Source organism: Dipodomys merriami, unplaced genomic scaffold (genome assembly GCF_024711535.1).
Source record: "Dipodomys merriami isolate MVZ:Mamm:240054 unplaced genomic scaffold, mDipMer1.0.p SCAF_16, whole genome shotgun sequence".
Lineage (NCBI taxonomy): Eukaryota > Metazoa > Chordata > Mammalia > Rodentia > Heteromyidae > Dipodomys > Dipodomys merriami.
The window spans coordinates 11841693-11866314 of NW_027202937.1; the positions used below are offsets into that span (position 1 = coordinate 11841693).

At 44.5% G+C, this 24622-nt stretch overlaps 1 pseudogene; it reads left to right on the forward strand.

The window, feature by feature from the left end:
- Positions 1–1385: 1385 nt before the first annotated feature.
- On the forward strand, positions 1386–3222 carry LOC138827928 (V-type proton ATPase subunit S1 pseudogene; annotated as a pseudogene).
- Positions 3223–24622: the final 21400 nt, after the last annotated feature.

Below are 24622 nucleotides of genomic sequence, written 5' to 3' on the forward strand. Positions count from 1 at the left end.
AAAATACCAAACAAAAATGCCATTTTAAAAGAGGTGTATTTTTTTTCTTTTAGAATGTAAGCTCCTCCAGAGCAGGGACAATGTTTTCTATCTGTTCTATTGTGCCTAGTACACTGTAAATGCTCAATAAATATTGATGATGGGAGGCAAAAAAAAATTACCAAATTAACAACAGTGACATAAAATTGGTATAATAGTCTTGAGTGAATGAGGGTCACGAGATCTGGGATCATGTGACCCAAGATCACATGACCCAGGCCCCATGTCATGTGACCCCTGTCACATGACCCATGCCACGTGAACCCCCGTCACAGGACCCCAGGACATGTGACTCCCAAGTCACAACCCCATCACATGACCCCCAATGTCATATGACCCCCCAAGTCATGTGAACCCCAAGTCACGTGATCATTGATCACATCACTCGGGGGTCGTGTGACCTGCAGTCACACAACTGGGGGGTCACATGACATGTGGGGTCAGGTAATGAGTCACATGACATAGGGATCACATGACCTGGGGTCCGTGGTCAGGGGTCCCATGACTAGGGAATCATGTGGGGGGGGGTGTCACATAACCCTGTCATGTGAGACTGTTTAGGCACAACTCCCAGGGGTGGGATATGACAGTCTGGCTGAGGTAATTGCATCTGTGCTAAACCAGTTGGATCCTAGTAATTTTGATAAGGGAGAGAAGGTCTGTCTAAACACCACTGCCTAGAACCTCTTGAAATACCCATAGCAGCTTCCTGTTCCCTAGCAAGGTTAAGTCAAGGTCGTTGCCTACCTAGAGCTGTCAAGGCCTTCCGCAGACTCCTTCTTTAATGAGGTGAACATGGTCTCACTGGAGATTTCCTACCATCCCTTACACTTCTTCTTTTTCATTTTTCTTCTTTTGGAATTTCTTGCAGTGCTGGTTTTCTGCTATGATAATGGCTTATCTTTAATAGGCATTGACAAGTGCTTCCTTGCGGACAGACTGTACACTGTACCTGTCGGCTTCTCGGTAACAGTTTAGAACACCTGTTCATTGAATTTCTTCACTATGTCAATAGCTCCTGACACAGAGGGAATCACCAGGCAGGAGTCATGTGACGGATCACTGTGATGCGGAGGTCACATGATGAGAGAACACCCGTGAAAGGAACCATTAGACGGTTGTCGCATGATGGGGGGAGGGGTAACATGATAGGAGTCATGGGACCAGGGTCATGTGACGAGGGGTCACGTGATACAAGGGCATCAGGTGACAGGAGTCACGTGGCGCGCAGTCAAATGACACGGGGTCACGCGACATGAGTCATGTGATGGGGATCACGTGACAGCAGTCGGGAGACTAGGCGTTGTCGCGTGATTTGGGGGGGCCGTGCGAAGCCTTGAGCTGTCATGGCAGTGGCGGCGGTGGCGGCGGGGGTGCGCCCGCGGACGAGGCCGTGGTGGGCCCCGGTGATCTGGCGGATGCCGTGGCTGCCGCTGTTGCTGGCGGCGGCGGGGTCGGTGCGGGCGGCGCCCCACGTGCCGCTGGTGCTGTGGTCCAGCGATGGCGCCCGCTGGGCCCCCGCAGCCCGCACGCACGAGGGCCACGTCGCCAGCCGCACCCAGCTGCCCGCCTTCCTGGCCCCGGCCCTGGAGCGGGGGCCCCGCACCGTGCTGCTGTTCCTGCGGGATCGGCTGAGCCTGGAGGACTTCACGGCTCACGGGGACGCGTTCGCCCATCTGCAGCGGGCCTTGGCGCTCGCCCCGGCCTCCCTGGTCCTCCCCGCGGTTGAGTGCTCCGCCGTCAGCGCGCTCACCGCCCACCTGCGGGAGAAGCTGGGGGTCAGGCCCCTGCCCCTGGGCCCGGACGCCCTCCGGGGGCTGAAGCGCAATGCCAGCCGCCCTGCCCTGCTGCTCCTCCGCCTGCCCCGGCCGGCCGGCGCCCGTCCCCTGGCGCCCAGGGACGCCCTCAGGGGCAGTGATGAGGCCATCGGGCGGGTGCTGGCCGCGCTCCGATCTGAAGATGTCCCTTACACCGCCATCCTCACCGCAGTCCGCCCCTCCGGGGTGACCCCCGACGGAGCCGTGCTGGCTGGTGGCTTCGGTCGCCAGCTGCTTCAGACGCAGCCTGCGGAGCCGGTGGTGATCCATCCTCCGGTGACTTTCAACGACACGGTCCCGCGCATCCTGTTCTGGGCCCAGAACTTCTCTGTGGCCTACAAGGACCACTGGGAAGACCTGACCGCGTTCACCTTTGGGGTGCAGAAGCTCAACCTGACGGGCTCCTTCTGGAACGCCTCCATTGCTGGTCTCTCCCTGACCTACCATCAGCTCTTTGGTACCACGGTGACATTCAAGTTCATCCTGACCAACCGCTTCTACCCAGTGTCTGCCCGCCGCTGGTTTGCCATGGAGCGCCTGGAAATCCACACCAACGACTCTGTCACCCACTTCAACGCTTCCCAGGTCACAGGGCCCAGCCTCTACTCTTTCCACTGTGGCTATGTCAGCAGTCTCCGGAAGTATGGCAGCCTCCTGGTGGCGGCCAAGGAGCCCTCCCTCTGGCAGGTGACTCTAAAGGACTTCCAGATCCAGGCTTTTAATGTGACAGGCCAACGGTTCTCCTATGCCAGCGACTGTGCCGGCTTCTTCTCCCCGGCCATCTGGATGGGGCTGCTCACCTCTCTCATCATGGTGCTCATCTTTACCTACGGCCTGCACATGATACTCAGCCTCAAGACCATGGATCGCTTTGATGACCATAAAGGCCTGGCTATCTCTTTGACCCAAATTGTATGAGCTGTGGCCCTGAGGGTTTGAGGTGTCCAGACTTCCCCTTTTACCTACTACGCACCATGAACCCCCTATGTCCCTCGGCCTGTCTTCCCCTGGCTTCCACTTGCTGAGGGTCTTCCCTGGGCTGTCCCACCATTCCTATCTAGATGTACATATCCTGCATAGATATTAACTCTCTGATAAGCCATAAGTGTAGGGGTTAGTAGATCTAGGATCTCCCTTCTTATTTATTCTTGTCTGTCCGCCAGTATTCCTTATATTGGAAGTGCTTATTCCTTGTATTATAGCACATGCTCCCCTCAGAAACATTCTGGGACTTGGCAGCAGCCAGAAGCTTCAGGTCATATGAGTTAGAGAAGTATGTGCAAATACCATTTCACTGTCTGACCAGCTCTGCTAGGATCATGCTTTTTATTTTTGTGATGTGATAAGAATAAACAGTATACCCAGATTTCTTTCTGTGGCCTAAAAAAGGGACCTTCACGGTAGGCGGGCTGGGTGTGTTCACTGGGTCTCTGTCATGTTGCCACTAGAAGTACCCGGCCAGGAGCTTGGGTGCTCTGCTATTATTCCCTTCCTCATAAAACCAGGTCACATGAAAGAGAGAAAGAGAGGAAGAGGAAGATGGAGGAGAATTCAATTATAGTGTTCAATGTATATTTATCAAAATGGAACTAGGAAATTTGAGGGGATGGAGAGTACAATAAAAGGGATGATATTGACCGAGACACATCATAATTATAAACTGGCATGTTGAATGGTAATCTCTTTGTACAAGAGGCCAGGCCAGGCGCTGGTGGCTCACACCTATAATCGTAGCTATTCAGGAAACTGAGATCTGAGGATCTTGGTTCAAAGCTAGCTGGAACAGGAAAGTCCATCAGACTCATTTCCAATTACTCACAAAAAATCTGGAAGTGGAGTTGAGGCTCAAGTGGTAGAATACTAGCCTTGAGCAAGAAATGAGCTCAGGGGCTGGGAAGGTGGCACAGCACTTGCCTTGCATGCTCGAGGCCCTGGGTTTGATTCCTCAGCACCACATAAGAAAAAAAAGGTGGAAGTGGCGCTGTGGCTCAAGTGGTAGAGTGCTAGCCTTGAGCTGAAGAGCTGAGGGACAGCGCTCAGGCACAGAGTTCAGGCCCCATGACCGGACCCAAAAAAATATAAAGAAAAGAAAAGAAATGAGCTCAGGGACATAACCAAGCCCCAGGTCTGGCAAAAAATAAATAAAATTATATATAGGGAGAGATAGATTAATTATATATTTATAAAGTATAAATAAATTATATATAATTAATTTAACAATTTAGATAATAATATATTAAGGTAATTGATATGTATTAAGTATATGTATAAGGAGAAAAGGCATGTTTAGTTAAAGAAGTCAGACTAATAGAAGTAGATCCTAAATCCCTACATATGAAGTTCAAGAACAGTCAAAACTAATTTACAGTAATAAAAGATGAGTAGTTGCCCTGGATGTTATGGTTGGAAATGGGTACCCAGAAACTGTAGATGAGATGAAATGTTCTTTCTCTTCATTTGCGTGTTGACATCTTAGGTTTACTTTGGAATCTTTTTTTTTTTTTTGGGGGGGGGGTCCGGTTGTGGGGCCTGAACTCTGGGCCTGTGCACTGTCCCTCAGCTCTTCAGCTCAAGGCTAGCGCTCTACCACTTGAGCCACAGCGCCACTTCTGGCTTTTTTCTTTTTGCTTATGTGGTGCTGAGGAATCGAACCCAGGGCCTCAGGCATGCAAGGCAAGCGCTCTACCACTGAGCCATCTTCCCAGCCCCGACATCTTAGGTTTATACACATGTCAAAACTCAATGAAACGGGATGGGAAGGTGACTCAGTGGTAGAGTGCTTGCCTTGCATGCATGAGGCCCTGGGTTTGATTCCTCAGCACCACATAAACAGAAGGAGAAAAAAAAAAGCCGGAAGTGGGAAAAAAGCTGGAAGTGGCGCCATGGCTCAAGTTGTAGAGTGCTAGCCTTGAGCTGAAGAGCTGAGGGACAGCACCCAGGCCCAGAGTTCAGGCCCTACGACCGGACAAAAAACACACACACACAAAAACAAACAAACAAACAAAAAAAAACCTCAATGAATAGTACACTTATGATCTTTGCATTTTCTGTACCTAAATGAGACCAAAATAGAACCGATCAAAAGGCAAACCAAGCCAGATGTCATTGGCTCACACCTGTAATCCTAGCTACTCAGGAGGCTGGGATCTGAGGATCGTGGCTCAAAGCCAGCAGGGGCAGAAATGTCCGTGAGACTCTTATCTCCAATTTTAAAAACACCAGAAAACCAGAAGTGGCACTGTGGCTCAAGCGGTAAAGCGTTCGCCTTGAGCTGAAGAGCACAGGGACAGCGCCCAAGCCCAGAGTTCAAGCCCCACAACCAACAAAACATAAAAAAAAATTTAAAAATTAAAGTACAAGCACCTCTGTGGTTCTTTACTAGATATTGATTTTGACAAACCAAATATTAAAAAAAAAACATAATTAGGACATTTGAGAAATTTTCATTGTGTTCAAGTATTGACCTGTAAAGGCCAAGATATCCAGCTTCAAGATATACTATAAAATGCTTTGTACAGAATGACCTTGTATAGTTTAAAATATTATTTATATGTATGTATTCATAGGAAAAATGGAAGGGAATTATGATCTGGTATGCTATGGTAATCTCTGTGCTAAGAGAATGTCATGGTTTTCTTTTGTGATTTACCCACCTGTCTTCTAATCTTACACAACGCACAACAGTGCTTCTATAACAGAAGCTTACACAAATACCTGGAATTTACAGGTATTTTTTTTCTTTTTTCTTTTTTTTTTTTTTAGCCAAATATCACCAACGATGCTTTTGGTCGGTCATGGGGCTTGAATTCAGAGCCTAGGTGCTGTCCCTGAACTTTTTTGCTCAAGGTTAGTGCTCTACCACTTTCAGCCACAGCTCCACTTCCAATTTTCTGGTGGTTAATTGGGGATAAGTCTCACAAATTTTCCTGCCTGGGCTGGTTTTGAACCTTGATCCTCAGATCTCAGCCTCCTCAGTAGCTAGGATTAAAAGCATGAACCACCAGAGCCCAGCTGCCATTTATTTTTTTCTGAGTGTGAATTCAATTTAAAACTCTGGTAAGCAAAACCAGGCATCAAACATACATAGTAAAGTCACCTCCATTAAACCCTTACCACATCAGTTCCCGTGTTTTGTGACAACTTCACTAGAAAAGGGAAAACACTATACCCAATTGCCGGTGAGGAAGAATTGTCTACAGAGTCACCAAACTAGCCAAAGGCTAACCATGGCTCCAGATGCTTCAATCACTTACCATATTAGTCCTACATGTGTGTTATTTCCCACTTTCTCACAACACTGTTGTGAGACTGGAATTGCTCCCCTGCAGAACTAAAGCATAGAATTGGAATCACTTCCTCAGCGTTAGCCACTTGCCTAGCTAGCTAGTGGTTGAACCAGGACATGAAAGCAGCTGCATCCACCACAGACCAGCAAACGCTTCATTGCCTCACAAGCTTTATCTGCAGGATGCAGTCCCTTCATGTTAAGCTCTAGCCAAGACCATAACTCTAGGCTTCTATCTCGCACAGCCTAGAAAATGTCCTGATAAGAAAACTGATATTTATGAAGGGTTATTTGAATGAAATGAGATCATCCATTTCTTTAGAATCTAGTGCTAAAGCCTGGTCATCAGAATCTTGCAAGTTCAAAACGTATTATCTTAGCTTGCTACAAAATTGCTTTCCTGGAAATTCAGCATTCTGTCCCTGGGACTTATTGAGGGGTAAGTCCAAAAGGTAAGCAAAAACACATAAATTTTGTATATGTGTTTGCAAGTAAAGAAGCCATTAGGAAATACTGAAACTAATTATGCAGAAGGCACAGATCCACAGCTCCAATGATGGCTATAGTTTCACAGTAGGTTCTGAATAAAATTGAGCTCTTTGAGGAACTTTCTCAGCATTTCTTTTAATTTTAAAAATACTTATATAGTATTTACTTCATTCTCAGTGTTACCAACTCAAATGTCTTTGAGGTGCTGTGGGTCAAAGTGGTAGAGCACTAGCCTTGAGCAAAAAGAGCTCAGGGACAGTGCTCAGGCCCCGAGTTCAAGCTCTATGACAGATCAAATAAAAAGTGGATAGGAAAGAGCATTTACTACTCCTTAATTGTTCACAGGTCCAGATCAGATGTAACTTTTTTTTTACTTTATTTTTCCACCATGGCTGTGGGTGGCTCTGAGATCCCACCGTTACCCAGCTCCCCAAGGAAGCCAATACTCAGTGAGAAAAAGATGGCAGGGGTATTGATCCAACTCTTCTGGTTGGGAAGAGCATCCAACCTCCCATCTGTTCTAGGTGTATCTAAGAACACTCTAGCCTTTGTTCTTAAATGAAGACCCAGGATACCAGGAATGTTCTGGTTGGGGTGTCCTCCCAGGTGAGTTGGCAGAAAAAGTTTCCTACTTTGCTTTGCAAAGGCCTTTAAAAAAAAAAAAAAGAAAACTGATGTGGGGGTGGGGGAGTGTATTTGGGGAGATGGGAGGGAAGGGATGGGAGGGAAAAAACAGATGAGGCAACTATGCCTGATAAGAAATGTGCTCATTACCTTGCTCAATGTAACTGTAACCCCTCTGGACAGTATTTTCACAATAAAAAACTTAATTAAAAAAAGAAAGAAAAATGAAGAAGAATAAGAGATGTTGGTAACATTAGAGTTGATAAGGAGTTAGGATTTTTATTTTTTTTGAGCCAGTACTGAGACCTGAACTCAGGAACGGGGTACTGTTCTTTGGTGTTCTTGCTCAAAGCTGGTGCTCTACCACTTGAGCCACACCTCTACTTCCAGCTTTTGGGTACTTAATTGGAGATAAGGGTCTCAGAAATTTTCCTAGCCAGGCTGGCTTTGACAGAAATCCTGGTTTCAAGCCTCTTGAGTAGCTAGGATTCCAGGTGTGGGCCATTGGTGCCTGGCTTTTTTTTTTTTTTTAGATAGGAAAGCAATTGCCTCCTTAAGAGCCCTACCAAGCTCACCTGTGTTGGTGACTCATTAGCAAAACTGTCATGGAGCCACCCCTAGATGCAAGGTGGTCTAGAGAAATGAATATTTCAAAATAGACTCATAGGTTACAGAGTTGAGGTGCCATTGACCAGGAAGAAGAGGATGATGGGATGTAAGGAGGCAATCAGCTTTATCTGTCAGGCTATCAAGACTCATAGCCTCGCTGGGCACCAATGGCTCATGCCTGTAATCCTAGCTACTCATGAGGCTGAGATCTGAGGAGTGCAGTTCAAAGCCAGTCCAGGAAGGAAAGTACATGAACTCTTATCTCCAATTAAACACTAACCAAGCTGGAAGTGGTGCTGTTGCTCAAGTGGGGTAGAACACTAGCTCAGGGACAGTGCTTAGGCCTTGAGTTCAAGCCCCAGAGCTGGCACCAATAAATAGAGAGGAAGGGAGGGAGGAAAGGAAGGAAGGAAGGAAGGAAGGAAGGAAGGAAAGAAGGAAGGAAGGAAAAGAAAAAGAAAAGGAAAGGAAAGGAAAAGCCTCACAGCCTAATGAGAAGATGGAGGAGGATGCTAAGAGAAACCCAGAGGAGATGAGGGGGAGGCGATACTGGAGCAATCTCCAGCTGAGGAGCAGCCACCTGCAGCAGCTTGTCCTGTTTCTATGCGGGGGTGAGATGCTGGGAGAGTGTGGGTTGTTTCATTGCCTCAGGTCACTAGATAGTAGCAAAGCAAGGCCTCAAATCATCCCCGAAATCCAAGCCTAGGTTTTTCCCACCTCCCTACCCACTGGCTAACTGTGTTCAATAAATAGACCCTGGGGGCTGGGAAGGTGGCTCAGTGGTAGAGCGCTTGCCTTGCATGCCTGAGGCCCTGGGTTCGATTCCTCAGCACCACATAAGCAAAATTAAAAAAGCCGGAAGTGGCACTGTGGCTCCAGTGGTAGAACGCTAGCCTTGAGCTGAAGAGCTGAGGGATAGCGCCCATGACCGGACCCCCCCCCAAAAATAAAATAAATAGACCCTGGACATTGGTAGAATTCTCCAGACCTCTTAACAAATATCCAGACAGGTACCTAGTAAGCAGGGTGTAGTTCCTCGGCCCCTTTCAGATTTGTTATGTAGTAAGTGCCTCTGTGAGATTTAATTAGCCAAATGGCTTGTCTCTCTCTGTGTATGTGTGTGTGTGTGTGTGTGTGTGTCTGCATGCATGTGTATGTGTGCGTGGTGGTCCTAATGCTTGAACTCAAAGCTTGGGTGCTGTCTCTGAACTTTTTTTTTGCTCAAAGCTAGCACTCTACCACTTGAACCACACTTCCATTTCTGGCTTTTTTTGGTAGTTAATTGATGATAAAGTCTCATGGGCCTGATCTGGCTTTGAACTGCAAGTCTCAGATCTCAGCCCTATGAGTAGCTAGGATTACAGAGCTGAGCCACTGACACCGGCTATCTGTGTGGTTTTTAAGAGGGTCTTCCTGCTGGGTTGTGGCTGTAGGTGAATGGATAAGCATTTGCCTAGCATCTGTGAGGTTCCAGGTTTCATCCCTAGCACTCAAGAAAGGAAGAGACAAACAGACCAACAGATAGACATCACATCCATCTTCCTGGGATGACAGAAAGTTCTGGTATACAAGCTTGGGCTGGGAATGGGGCTTAGTGATAGAGTGCTTGCCTAGCATGCATGAAGCCCTGGGTTCAATTCCTCAGTACCACATACACAGAAAAAGCCGGAAGTGGCGCTGTAGCTCAAGAGGTACAGTGCTAGCCTTGAGCAAAAAAAGCTTAGGGTCAGTGCCCAGGCCCTCAATTTAAGCCCCAGGACTGGGAAAAAGGAAGGAAAGAAGGAAGGAAGGGAGGAAGGGAGGAAGGAGAAAGGGAGGAAGGAAAGAAAGAAGGGAGGGAGGGAGGGAGGGGAAAAAAGAAAAAAAAGATACACAGAGAGATAGAGATACAGAGAGAAGAGAGAGAGAGAGAGAGAGAGAGAGAGAGAGAGAGAGAGAGAGAGAGAGAGAGAAAGAGAGAGAGAGGTGTTGTAATCCTAGATACTCAGGAGGCTGAGATCTCAGGATCAAGTTTCAAAGCCAGCCCAGGCAGACAAATCTGAGAGGCTCTTTTCTCCAATTAAACACCCAAAGCCAGAAAGTGGGAGTGTAGTTCAAGTGGTAGAATGTCAGCCTTGAGCAAACAACCCCTTAGTTTAAGCTAAAGTACTGGCAAAAGAAATATAAGGAGAGGGGGCTGGGAAGGTGGCTCAGTGGTAGAGAGATTGCCTTGCATTCATGGGTTCGATTCCTCAGCACCACATAAGCAAAAAAAGAAAAAAAAAGCCAGAAGTGGTTCTGTGGCTCAAGTGGTAGAGTGCTAGCCTTGAGCTGAAGAGCTGAGGGACAGCACCCAGGCCCAGAGTTCAGGCCCCACGACTGGACCCCCCCCCCAAAAAAAAAAGAAATATAAAGAGAAAAAAGGGTCCCTTTGGTCAGGATGTGAGACCAAGAGATCTGAGTCAAGACTTGAATTCAGAACCACTCACTGATCTGTGGGGTTCGCAGGCAGGGTATGAGATGCCCCAATTTTCCCAGTGGCTGGACTATTTGTTGGAGTGCATTCTATACATCCAAATGTTTTTTTTTTTAAAAAAGACAACAAAACATTTTCAGTTAAGAACAGCATCTGTCTTGAAAAAGAAGTGGAAGAAGTCTTCTTCTCTCTCCATCCTTCATGTGATGGTTGGGCACAGGCTTACATGTGTGTATGAGAACACACACACACACACACACACACACACACACACACACACACACACACACACACACACACACACAGAGGAGCCTGTTGGGTAGAACTTACAAGCCACTGAAATTTCTGTAGAAATAGTAATATCTAAAAGTAGGCCAGCTGGAATGTTAAGGGGTTCTTACTACTCATAGATCCTAGAATTATATGCAATTACGTCTTAGAAACCCAACAAATACACACTAAGTATGGGCTTAAGTAATCAGTAGAGAGGAAAAGCTAGGGCCACCACAAAGAACTCCTCCATGTGTGACTCTAGAACTGTGAACCCCCTCCCGGAGGACAACACACAGCAATCTTGGAAATAACCAGCATCTATTCTCCCTGTCCTTGTTCAAGTTAGCCAAGGTCTGTGCTTTAAAAAGAAAAAGGAAAAAACTCCCCCTCAGCCTCCCATGCAGGTAGGAGTGGTCATGTGACACAGCACTAGCAATGACATGATAGCCTAAGTCATTCAACTGGGACTTCCAGAAAGTTCTTTCTTGAGATTGACTCAGCTGACCTGGGCCTCCTTTTGTCAGTTATGCGCCTACTTCTTCCTGTCTGAAACAAAACAGAATAACTATCATCTTAACGGTGGCCATTCATTCGTTTACCAAATACATGCTAGCCACTGTTTTCAGTCCTCAGGATTGTTTTCAGTTCTGAAGAAAAATTTTTTAAAAATCTCTGCCCTGGACTGGGAAGGTGGCTCAATGGTAGAGCACTCGCCTTGAAAGCATGAGGCCCTGGGTTCGATTCCTCAGCACCACATAAGCAAAAAGAAAAAAGCCGGAAGTGGTGCTATGGCTCAAGTGGTAGAGCGCTAGCCTTGAGCTGAAGAGCTGAGGGACAGTGCCCAAGCCCAGAGATCAGGCCCCATGACCGGACCCCCCCCCCACCAGAAAAATCTCTGCCCTAACTACTCAGGAGGCTGAGATCTAAGGATTGTGGTTCAAATCCAGTCCAAGTAGGAAAGTCCATGAGACTCTTATCTCCAATTAACCACAAAAAGCTGGAAGTAGATCTGTGGCTCAAGTGGTAGAGTGCTAGCCTTGAGCAATAAAAGCTTAAAGAGAGTGCTCCAAGCCCTGAGTTCATACCCCAGGTATAAGAATATGAGGTCCTGAGGTTAAGCACCAGTACACATACCCTCTCACTTGCTTTCTGTCTCTCTGTCTCTGTCTCTGTGTCTCTCTGTCTCTCTGTGACTCTGTGTCTGTCTCTCTCTCCCCTTCCCCCTTACTGGGCACCAGTGGCTCATGCCTGTTATGCTAGCTAATTAAGAGGCATAGATCTGAGGGTCCAGGCAGGACAGTATGTGAGATGCATGTCTCCAATTAACCAGCAAAAATCAAGAAGTGGACCTGTAGCTCCAGTGGTAGAACTCTAGCCTTGAACAAAAAAGCTAATAACAGCATCTAGGCCCTGAGTTCAAGTCTCAGTATCAACACAAAAAAGAAGAAACAGAAAAAAGAAATGAGATTCTTAGCTCGGCACAAGGATATATGGCCAATAGTTCCACTACTCAGAAGGCCAAGGCAAGAGGAGCACTTGAGCCTAGTAGTATGATATTAGTCTAGGAAACATAGTGAGACTTCTTTCTAAAAATTAATCAATTAGTTAACATGTGCAAAAGAAATTATATTCTTGACGTAAGATAGAGAGTCATAAGGTAGAGGGACCTAGGTGCTGGGTGCTGTAAAGGTAGCCAGGATTTATTTTAATCAACTAGACTAGCTAGGATTGCAGGTGTGACCCACCAACCTAGCTAACACCTAATTTTCCATACCATGGCTTTTCAGATTTCTGTTACTAGCAGGTAAACATCACTCCTCAATAGATTGCTTTCTGGTTTGGTCTAGTAACTGTTTCTCAGTTCTCATTCATATAAATAATTTTAGTTTTATGAAACAAACAGCAAGATAAGGAATTGGTTCTTGAGAAATTTAACTGTATCTGTGCCCAACACCACTACTGCAAGAATACAATGATTTTTCAGACATTTTCACCCCCTGAATATTGGAGACTGAAATCTTTTGAGAAATAATGTATCCTTACAGTGATATTAAATACTAAGTTCATGGGGGGAGGCTGGGAAGGGATGTGAAGGGTAAACAAAGGAGGAGGCTGCAATGCTTGGTAAGAAATGTACGCATTATACTGCCCATGTAATTGTAACCCCTCTGTACAGTATGTTCACAAATAAAATAAAATAAATAAAAAGAAAAAAATACTAACTTCATGGAAACAAAAGAGGGGTAAGGATATATGGAGACAAAAACAGAGAAGGGGTGATGAGAGAAATGAGGAAGAGAGACCCAAGGCTCAGTCTACAGCAAAATTTGGAAGCTTTCCCTACTTTTGGATGAAAACAAGGAGGGATGGGGTTTCGAAAACAAAGATCTTGTTTCTCTCTTTTGTTTCCCCACTTTTGAGTAAAGAGATGAGTAAGAAATAAAATGTCACCAGGCCAGACGTGGTGGCTCACGCCTATAGTCCTAGCTACTCAGGCAGCTGAGATCTGAGGATCCTGGTTCCAAGCCAGCATAGGCAGGAAAGGCCATGAGACTCTTATCTTCAATAAACTACTCAGAAAACTGGAAGTGGCACTCTGGCTCAAGTGGTAGAGCTCTAGCCTTGAGCTGAAGAGCTAAGGGATAGCGCCAGGCTCAGAGTTCAAGCCCCACAACTGACAAAAAAAAAAAAAAAAGAAGAAGTAAATTTTGTCTTCTAATGAAAAAAAAAGCAAGTGTTTGAGCTAAGTGATAAAGTCAGTTGACATTTCTTCCTCTTTCTCTTCCCTCAGAGACCCAGTGTGAACTGGCAAACTCATCCAGCTCCATTCATTATCAGCCATGAATGATAATGATTAGGTGCCAGATAGTCTAGTTGTTGTTCTGGTGTTATTTTGGTTCAAGCTGGAATTCTGGGTTAATATGTGAAATTCTTTTTTCATTTTTTAAGCATTTTATCATAATCATCACCACCACTATCATCATCAGCATCCTCATCCTCATTTGTTTGTTTGTTACTAGGGACTGAACTCAGGGCTTCTTTTTTTTTTTTTTTTTTGCGGGTCATGGGGCTTGAACTCTGGGCCTGGGCACTGTCCCTCAGCTCTTCAGCTCAAGGCTAGTGCTCTACCACTGGAGCCACAGCGCCACTTCCGGCTTTTTCTGTTTATGTGGTGCTGAGGAATTGAACCCAGGGCCTCATGCTTGCAAGGCATGCACTCTACCGCTGAGCTACTTTCCCAGCCTGAACTCAGGGCTTCTTACAGATTAGGCAAAGCTCTCCCCCTTGAGCCATGCCCCCAAAGTTTTTGTTTTTATATGTTAATAGGATCTCACTAACTTTGCCACAACTTGGTCTCAATTTTATGATCCTCCCATCCCTGCCTCCTTAGTAGCTGAAATTACAGATGCAGACCTTTATACCTGTTTTGTGAAATTGTTAGATGCTAAGGCTGAAGACAACATCTTGTATAAACATTCTTTTAGCAAATTATATGTTCCTCTAGAGTTGATACTGAGGTAGCAGGTGCCCTGTAGTATGAATGGGATACAAAGCTCTTGCAAAGAAAAGAATTTAAAAAGCAAGGACTAGTCCGAAATTATGGAGGAGGTAAAGAAGGGACCAAAGGTGGGGATACAAAAAAAAAAAAAAAAAGCCGAGTGCCAGTGGCTCACTAATCCTGGCTACTCAAGAGGCTGAGATCTGAGGAGCACAGTTCAAAGCCAGCCTGAGCAAGAAAGCCTGTGAGACTCTTATCTCCAATAAACCACTCGGAAAGCTGGAAGTGGCATTATGGCTCAAGTGATAGAGCGCTAACCTTGAGCTGAAGAGCTAAGTGACAGTGCCCAGGCCCAGAGTTCAAGCCCCATGACCACCACCAACAACAACAAAAGAACTTTCCAGAATCAAGCCTGGAGTTTCAAGGGAGGAATCTTAAACAAGATTCCAACTACTGCTTAGGAATGTGAACGTTGGTTACCTTCTGACTGCAGATTTCTAGAGCAGATCATTCCCAGAGGTTCAAGATGCATATCAAGAAGTTATTGAACTTTTGGTTTTGTGGACATTTTTACTAAGTATGAACATTCTTTTCTTTAGTTTCTTTCTGCCACACATGGCTCCTAACATGCTTTAGGTGTATGTCCCAACAGAAGTGTTCCCACAAAAAGCATTTCCATAGCTTTGTAATAAGTCAACAATGTCTTCTTTGAATGATACAGACTGAGAACTATGTGAATCTGTTGTTTTTTTAAAATAGCAAAGTAAAGTTCTTTCTACTTCTTTTTTTTTTTTTTGGGGGGGGGGTCCGGTCGTGGGGCCTGAACTCTGGGCCTTGGCACTGTCCCTCAGCTCTTCAGCTCAAAGCTAGAACTCTGCCACTTGAGCCACAGCGCCACTTCCGGGTTTTTTCTTTTTGCTTATGTGGTGCTGAGGAATCAAACCCAGGGCCTCATGCGTGCAAGGCAAGTGCTCTACCACTGAGCCACCTTCCCAGCCTAGTCCTTTCTACTTCTGCAGTTTCTGAATTTGGGTTGATGGGCAGATGCAATGCAAATATAAACTTTCCTAGTAAGAGATAAGTAACAGCCAGGTACCATGGCTCATACCTTGGATCTCAGCCATTCAGGAAGTTTGCAGTTCTAGCAGTCTTACTTGGAAAAAAAAGTAGTGACACCTCAATCTCAACTAAAAAGCCAGAACTTGGTGGTATGTGTGTGACCCCAACTATTGGTGGGGGGGATAGGTAGAAAAATCACAGTCTGTAGTCTGGCCTTGGGCAAGAAATGCAAAAAACGTACCTGAAAAAAGACTAAAGTGAAAGAGAGCTGGGAGGTGAAGCAGTTCCAATGGTAGAACAAGCTCAAGGTTCTGAGTTCAAACCCCAGTACTGCTGAAAAAAAGAAAGACAATGAAGAAAAACAAAAACAGCTGGGCGCCGGTGGCTCATGCCTGTAATTCTAGCTACTCAAGAGGCTGAGATCTGAGGATCTCGGTTCAAAGCCAGTCTGGGTAGGCAAGTCCCTGAAACTCTTATCTCCAATAAACCACCAGAAAACCAGAAGTGGCTCTGTGGCTTAAGTTGTAGAGTGCTAGCCTTGAGCTGAAAAGCTGAGGGACAGCGCCCAGGCCCAGAGTTCAAGCCCCACGAACAACCAAAAAAAAAAAAAAAAAAAAAGAAAGAAAAACAAAAAACAAAAAGTAGCCATGGTTTAGGTAACTTCATCAATGATCAAAAAGCAAACAACTGAAGCTATTTTTCTGAATGAAATCCCAAAACAAACTGCAATAACTCAGGTCCCTCCCAGCCACAGCATTTACCCCAGACCTGCTCTCTTAGCTCTGTCTCTTCCACTGCCCCTTTGTTTCAAATACACCTTCCTCTTCCTCTGTGTGTGTGTGTGTGTGTGTGTGTGTGTGTGTGTGTGTGTGTGTGTGTGTGTGTGTGTGTGTGTGTGTGTGCTTGCGGGTGCATGCTTGTGTGATGGTTCTAGGGCTTTTACCCAGGGGCCTGGGTGCTATCCCTGAGCTTTTTTTTGTTGGGTCCGGTCGTGGGGCCTGAACTCTGGGTCTGGGCGCTGTCCCTCAGCTCTTCAGCTCAAGGCTAGCACTCTACCACTTGAGCCTCAGTGCCACTTCCAGCTTTTTTCGTTTTGCTTATGTGGTGCTGAGGAATCGAACCCAGGGCCTCAGGCATGCAAGGCTCTACCACTGAGCCACCTTCCCAGCCCCTCCCTGAGCTTTTTGATCAAGGCTAGCGCCCTACCACTTTACCACTTGAGCCACAGCTCTACTTCTGGCTTTTTGGGGGTTAACTTATTGGAGATAAGACTCTCATGGATTTTCCTGCCTGGGTTAGCTTCAGGCTCCAATCCTCAGATCTGTTTCCTAAGTAGCCAGGATTACAGGTGTGAACCACCAGCACCCAGCACAAAGGTGGCACTTCTAACTGGAAACAAAGAACAATGTGTGGTGAACACAGCAAACATGGATCAGCAACAGAATCTGCACTTAGCCAGGTGCTGCGGCTCACGCTTGTAATCCGAACTACTCAGGAGGCTGAGATCTGAGGAGCAAAGTTTGAAACCAGCCCAGGCAGGAAAGTCTGTGAAACTTTTGTTTCCAATTAACCCCCTCCCCCCCCCCCCCAGCAAAGAAAGCCAGAGGTGAACTCTTAGTGAGAAAGCTAAGGGAGAGCTATTGGCCCTGTGTTCAGTACTGGCGCACGCGCATGTGTGTGCACGTGCACACACACACAAACTGAGTTCCTGGATGCTCTACCTGTCCCCCTCCTATCTATGATTCTCCACCCCCACCCCCAGCTCCAAAGCAAAGCTGACCCTGGAATTTGTTCCTGGAATTTTGCAGAACTCACTCGACCTCAACTCACCCTCTGGACAGGTCTTCAGTGCGCTCTTCTGCAAGCTCAAAAGGTCACAACTCCTTTGAACTATTAGGAAAACATTGTATCCAGGAAAGAAAACAGGCAGCAAAGTGGATCCAAATGCAATGAGCTGGATAGATCTTGATCTATGAATCTGATCTATGTCCAGTTCTGGCCAAACCAGGAAAAGAATAACATGTCCAAGAAAAGTAAAAAAGGCAAGGGAGTAGGGGAGTGGAGCTAGCAATTTGAGACACTTTATTAAAAGAGATAAAATTTAATTTTTGCCATAGCATACAAAAGGATAGATTCCATGTGAAACTTTGTTACCCTCTATCTTGGTAGGGGCAGAGGTGGGAGTTCACGTGAATTCCTCTACATCTTGGGAGTGGAGAAAAGACTCATATCTAGCTAAATGTTCAGCTGCAATAGAAGGGAAAGATGGATACATGGGACTATATTAAAATATTAAAAACAAGTCAGGCATCGGTGGCTTACTCCCATAGTCCTACCTACCCAGGAGGCTGAGATCTAAGAATCCAGTTTTGAAGCCACCCCAGGGAGACAAATCCAAGAGACATTTATCTCCAACCATCCAGCAAAAATCTAGAAGCAAAGACTGGCTCAAGTGATAAAACACCAGCCCTCATCAAAAAAGCCAAGTAAGAGTATAAAGAAAAGCCAAGTGAGAGTGTGAGCCCTTGATTCAAGTCCCAGTGTTGGAGATATTGTTTAGTAGTGAAGCACTTAGCTAGCATGTGAGAGGCCCTGAAAGGGCCCTGAAGGAAAGGAAAAGGAAGGAGAGGGGAGGGGAGGAAGGGAGAGGAGAGGGGAGGCGAGGGGAGGGGAGAAATAAACATAAGGGAAGCATTACTGCAAGCACAATAAGGACTCAACTGGCAAACATCCCAGATGAACAGTTAAGTAACATCCTTAACATATAAAAAGTTTCTAAAGAAAGGGCAAAATAACCAACTTAATTGGCAAAAGATATGAACAAGCACTTCACAGAAAAAGATATGTAAAAGACCCCATCTCTCTCTCTCTCTCTCTCTCTCTCTCTCTCTCTCTCTCTCTCTCTCTCTCTCTCTCTCTCTCTCTCTCTCTCTCACACACACACACACACACACACACACACACACACACACACACACACACACACATGTTGTTCATCTTTGCTTCCAATAAGCAAAACACAAATTCAAACCATAGTAAGGTCATATATTTTACTTATCAGATTGAAAAAGATCCAAATCTTGTCAACACATTTAGTTGGCAAAGCTACAAGAAAACAGATGTCATAGTACGTTGCTGGTGGGAAAGCAAAACAAGAGAACCTCCAGGGAGGGGAATTTGGTTGTTAGTAGTTAACAAAGTTACATATGCATTTTCCCTTCAAACTGGCCATATTGTTCCTAGAAATCTATCCTAAAAACTCTGGGGAAAAGTATTTGCATGTGGCTGTTTATTGCCATGTGATAATTGTCAGTATATATTGTTAAAATAAGAAGGAACCAGGTATGGTAGCACACTTCTGTAATTCCAGCATTTGGGAAGCTGAGACAGAATTATGAGCTCAAGGACAGCCGAGGCTACCATAGTAAGACACTATCTCAAAAACTAAAAGGAAAAAGGTAAGGTGAAATTCTATAGAAATGAGTGGGGAAAATTATGTTGTATGCTACTGTATATCTGTGAGCACATATATGTACATGCATATGTCTTAATATGGTTTTGATATATAGATAGATATAGCTATGAAAAACAATAGAAAATACCAGAAATAGTGGTACACTTTTAAAGTCCCAGCTACTCGGGAGGCTGAACTGGGAAGACTGTTTGACTTAGGAGTTCAATACTAGCTTAGACAACCCAGTAAGACCCTTCCTCTAAATAAAAATAAATTTAAAAAGAAAGATAAGCAAAACATTTTTAGTATCTGCTTCTTGAGTAGAAGAAATAGGATGGTGCAGAAAAGGATAGAGACTAGATTTCTCTAACATACCTTATTTTGTAAATCTGATTTTAAAACACTGTATATCTTTAGGTAATTATATACAAAATTATCCAGAAAAAGCATTCCCTAAAAATTAAAAGCAAGGGCTGGGAAGGTGGCTCAGGGGTAGAGTGCTTGTCTCACATGCATGAGGCTCTGGGTTCAATTCCTCTATACCACATAAACAGAAAAAGCCAGAAATAGCACTGTGGCTCTCAAGTGGTAGAGTGCTAGCCTTGAGCTGAAGAGCTAAGGGACAGCGCCCACGTCCAGATTTCAAGCCCCACAACTGACAAAAAAAATTTTTTTAAAGCAAAACAAAAAGAATATGGGACTGAGGATGTAACTTGGTGATTAAATACTTTTCTAGCATGCATGAGGGCCTGATTGTAATTCATAGCACTAAAAAAAAATCTTCAGCGTGAGTTACTTAATCATACAAAAAAAGAATGGTTGCACATCATTTAAAAACCACAGCATTTGAGCTGAGTGCTGGTGGCTTATGCCTGTACTCTTAGCTACTGAGGATTGACATTCAAGGCCAAACTGGGCAGATGAACCCAGAGATTCTGAATCTGAGTGTGCCACTATTCGTTATATATGTGAACAACTATATATGTTAACAACTGTAATTTCCTCTTCATAGATCATTCCTTTTATTAATATGAAGTGACTTTCTTTGTCTCTCCTGACTAATTTTAGGTTGAGGTATATTTTTATGAAATGTAAATATGGCTATTCCTGTTTTCAGGATCCATTTTCTTGGAAAGGTCTTTCTCCATCTTAAACCTGAGTTTGATTTTGTCAGGCACCAAATGGTTGTTGGATCTTGGTTTTACTGTCTTTTTTTTTTTTTTTTTTGCCAGTCCTGGAGCACTCTACCACTAAGCCACATTCCCAGCCCAAGATTTTATAGTGGTTGTCATCTTAGCTATGCGGGAAACCTGCATGGGGTGTAGTTCAGGTGAGTCTGGGCACAAATGCTAGTGTAAAATAATCACTAAAACTTGAAGGGATGGGGATGTGGTTCAAGTGGTAGAAAGCTTGCCTTGCAAGCACAAGGCTCTGAGTTCAAACTTCAGTACTAGAGGGGGAAAAAAAGGAACCTAATAGCATTACTCTACTCTTTTTTCAAAGGAAACCTCACTTCCCCTTTTCAGGAACATGACTCTTACTGATTTCCTATTTCCTTTCAAATACCTGGAAGTTGTGCAATAATTGAAGTTTCAATGAGTTCTTATGATGCCCAGAGACAGCTAATATGAGAAGTCTTAGGTCACAGGAAGGTCAAAGAGCTCGTTCACAAAAGAATATTTTGGGGGAGTAGTTGGAGAGGTGGGGAAGGAAGGAATGGTAGGGAAAAACAAAGGAGGAGGTAACAATGCTCAATAAAAAAATGTACTCATGGGTGGGGGGAAGATTGGGTGGGGGGGAGGCTTGGAAGGGATGGGAAGGGGAAATAAAGGAGGAGGCTACAATGCTTGATAAGAAATGTACTCATTATCTTGCCCATGTAATTGTAACCCCTCTGTACAGTTTTTTCACAATAAAAAAAAGAAGAAGAAAAATGTACTCATTACCTTGCTCATGTAACTGTAACCCCTCTGTATTTTTACAATAAAAAAGTATTAGAAAAAGAATATTTTTTCCAACTAACATTCAAGCAGAGGCCTCGCTAAAGGCATTTGACATCTTTGCAAAAGATGCCAGAAAATGCCAAGCTTTTCCCAGTCACAGTCTTGTACTTGGCCTGAAACATGACCAGCCATTGGTCCCTCCCCAGTGTCTCATCCTGCTATCTACTACCTTGAGTCTTTCTTTTCAGGAACTAGAGCTAGTCACACTCAAACCACATCTCTAAAGCAAAGGCTTGTTGTCCCTCTTACAGTCTTACAATAATGAGTGAAACTAAAAGGTGGATTCATTGGAGCGAAATTACAATGTAATTGGTAATTGTCCAGAATTGTATTTTCTGCATATTCCTTAACAAAAGATTGAATAATGACATAATGATAGCGACAAAAGAAATCAATGAATATGAGATTAAAAACAAAAATAAAAACATATGGCCAGGGCTGGGAATGTGACTTAGTGGCAGGGCCCTGGGTTCAATTGCTCAGTACCACATAAAGAGAAAGGCTGGAAGTGGCACTCTGGTTCAAGTGGTAGAGTGCTAGCCTTGAGCAAAAGAAGTTCAGGGACTGTGCTCAGGGCCTAAGTTCAAGTCCCAGGACTGGCCAAAAAAAAAAAAAAAAATTGGACACGTGCTGTTGGCTCACACCTGTAATCCTAGCTACTCAGGATACTGAGATCTGAGGATTGCAGTTCAAAGCCAGCCTGGGCAGGAAAGTCCCTGAGACTCATCTCCAATTAAGCACCAGAAAACTGAAAGTGGTGCTGTGGCTCTAAGTGATAGAGCCCTAGCCTTGAGCCATAGAGCTTAGAAACAGTGTCCAGGCCCCAAGTTCAAGCCCCAGGACCAACAAAAAACAAAAACAAAAACAAAAATCTGTTTCTTTGTGAAAACTTCCCCAAAAGAAAACTGAGAAATCTTCAGTTCTCTGAGGAAGCAACATCTATGTTGAAGATTCTACAGACCAAATGACCAGAAGTTTCTGACTGTGAAGATAAAAGGTTATAGATTAAGAGCCAAAATTCTCTTGGCCACATTTAGTTATCTTTGTAGCCATTTACTACTATCCTGTGCATCTGATCTAACAGCCTTATGACTACTATACTGTAAACTTCAAACTGTAAAACTCTGTGTCCTTCTTTCCTTCCTTCCTGTACTGGGGCTTGATTCAGGGCCAGGGTGCTCTCCCTTAGCTTTGTCTCTTAAGGCTGACACTCATCACTTGAAGAACACCTCCACTTCTGGCTTTTTGCCGGTTAACAGGACAGTCCATGAGATAAGAATCTTATAGACTTTCCTCCTGAGCTAGCATTGCTCCTGAGCTAGAATTCTAAGTATGAACCATTGGCACCTGGCTGGAAAGTATTGTTAAGCTTTGTAATAGCTTCCACCAATCCTAAAACTGAGAATCTTATAGCATCTGAAACCTATCAAAGAGATTTCCTAACTGGCTCTGCTCTAACCTACCCACCTGATAAATCCACTGTTGCACTGGACAAATCCATTGATTTATGACTTTCTTTTATTCTGTGTCTATAAATGTTTGTGTACTTCTCCCACAGGGGAACATGTCATTCAGAGTAAACAGATCTGAGTGCTCAGCTCTAGGCACTCAGCTTTGACTCATAATAAACTACCTCTTACTCTCTGGGAGCAAGAGTCATATTTCACATCAACAAAGGCATTGCTTTGTTAGTAACAGAAATAATGAAAATATGAAGAGATCTGAGAAAGTGACAGTTTTTAGGCATTATGAATTAGGATAAGTTAAAATTGACATTTGAGCCTTCATTAATCCACAAGAAAAGCAACTATTTGGAAAGAGACTTGAGACTTCCTTTCAGGAAATGTTTTCAGGCAGCTCAAACATTTCTTTCAGATACAGAGATACAAAACTCATGTGAAAGTTAAGAATAATGGTTAACTTTGTGGTAAAAACACAAACAGGAAACAGCAGGCCCTCCACATAAATATAATTAAGAAAAAGCCCGGAACATCCGGAGATAACCTGGAAAAGGCAAAAAAACCTGAAGCTTTATGTTTCATCTCCTTGAAGATTTACAGGGAATCTCTGGTGCTTTTGGTAAAGGCCAAGCCAGGGTCAGCTCTTCTTCCAGCAAATGAGAACACATCAACCTCCATTTCAGGATCCAGCATTCCAAAAATCCAAGTGGGTGGCAGGGGTTAAAAGAATTCCAACTTCCTGGAACAAGATACTGTGTTAGTAAAACAAGCTTGGGGGCCTAGGAAGGTGGCTCAGTGGTAGGGTGCTTGCCTAGCATGCATGAAGCCCTGGGTTTGATTCCTCAGTACCACATACACAGAAAAAGCCAGAAATGGTGCTGTGGCTCAAGTGGTAGAGTGTTAGCCTTGAGCAAGAGAAGCTCAGGGACAGTGTTAAGGCCCTGAGTTCAAGCCCCAGGACTGGAGGAAAAAAAAACAAGGTTGGGGTGGGCATGAGTACCAGCACACCAACACAGTGCCCCTCCAATAGCAAAGGTCCCACATCTGTTCCCTTCTAGCTCCTCTTCTCTAATATATATTATCTACTGCTCTACCCTTCACCCTTCCTGCTTTTTTAAATTTTTATGTTATGACATCCATATTTATCATACATATGATATATACATACATACATACACATACATATCATATGTATGTCTTTTCTTATAGCTTTCAAAGTCCTTTTGGATATAAACTTGATGTACATTAATCATAGTGGCTACTAAGTTGGAAGTAAGTAATATTGTTTGGAATACATAATATTCCAAACAATGTCTCTATACTGTCTCTTAACTTGACAGTACTGGGATATAGCATTGACAGAGAACAGAGGTAAGAGAAAAGGAGGCACTTTTAGTTCTGATAGCTTCTACGTCTGACAGCTTCTAAGCAGGAGTGCATGCCAAGGCTTGACCATCAATAATATCCTTTAATGGTGTGCATCTCATGAATATCACTCTATTAGAACATCAGCAGGTTTACAAAAGCTGCTTTTACCAAGCTGAATTTACCCAGCTGAGAAGGGATTAACTAGAACACATAGCCAGGCACTGGTGGCTCATGTTTGTTATCTAGCTACTAAGAAGGCTGAAATCTAAGGATCGTAATTTGAAGTCATCCCAGGCAGGAAAGTCCCTGAGCCTCTTATTTTCAGTTAATCAGCAAAAAGCCAGAAGTGGAGCTGTAACTCAAGTGATGCATCATACAGTGTCAGCCTTGAGCAAAAAAGCCAAGGGCTAACACCAGGCCTTTAGTTCAAGCACCAGGATGATATGCATGTGTGCACATACACACACACACACACATACACACACCCCTATAATACACACATACACACACACTGTATTCAGATAGATTATCTTTCTTGGTTGGTTGGTTGGTTGGTTAGTTGTGAAGTTTGAACTCAGGGCCTAGGCAATGTCCTTGAGCTTTTTGCTCAAGGCTAGCTCAACTTCCAGTTTTCTGGTGGTTACTTGGTGATGGGAGTCTATTGGCCGTACTGGTGGCTCGTGCCTATACCCCTAGCTATTCAGGAGGCTGAGAGCTGAGGATCATGGTTCAAAGCCAGCCCATGCAGGAAAGTATGTGAGACTCTTATCTCCAATTAACCACCAGAAAGCCAGAAGTGGCACTGTGGCTCAAGTGATAGAGTGCTCACCTTGAGCTGAAGAGCTGAGTGACAGTGCCCAGGCGGAGTTCAAGCCCCATGAGAGTCTCATGGAGTTTCTTACCCAGGCTGGCTTCAAACTACAAGCCTCAGATCTCAGCCTCCTGAGTAGCTAGGATTACAGGCATGAACCACTAGATCCAGGCCAGATAGATTCTCTTCTCAACTAACTATACTGGCACTTTCTCCATGCCATCCACTGGCACTAGCAAACAAGAACACCCTGAACTAAATTAGGTACCTTGTTATAGTCCTTCATAACATTCATTCTCCTTCAATTAGTTGTTTGATGTCTTTCTTTCCTTTTTCTTATCATCTCCATGGAGATGCTTTTCCTTGGCATTGCTGAA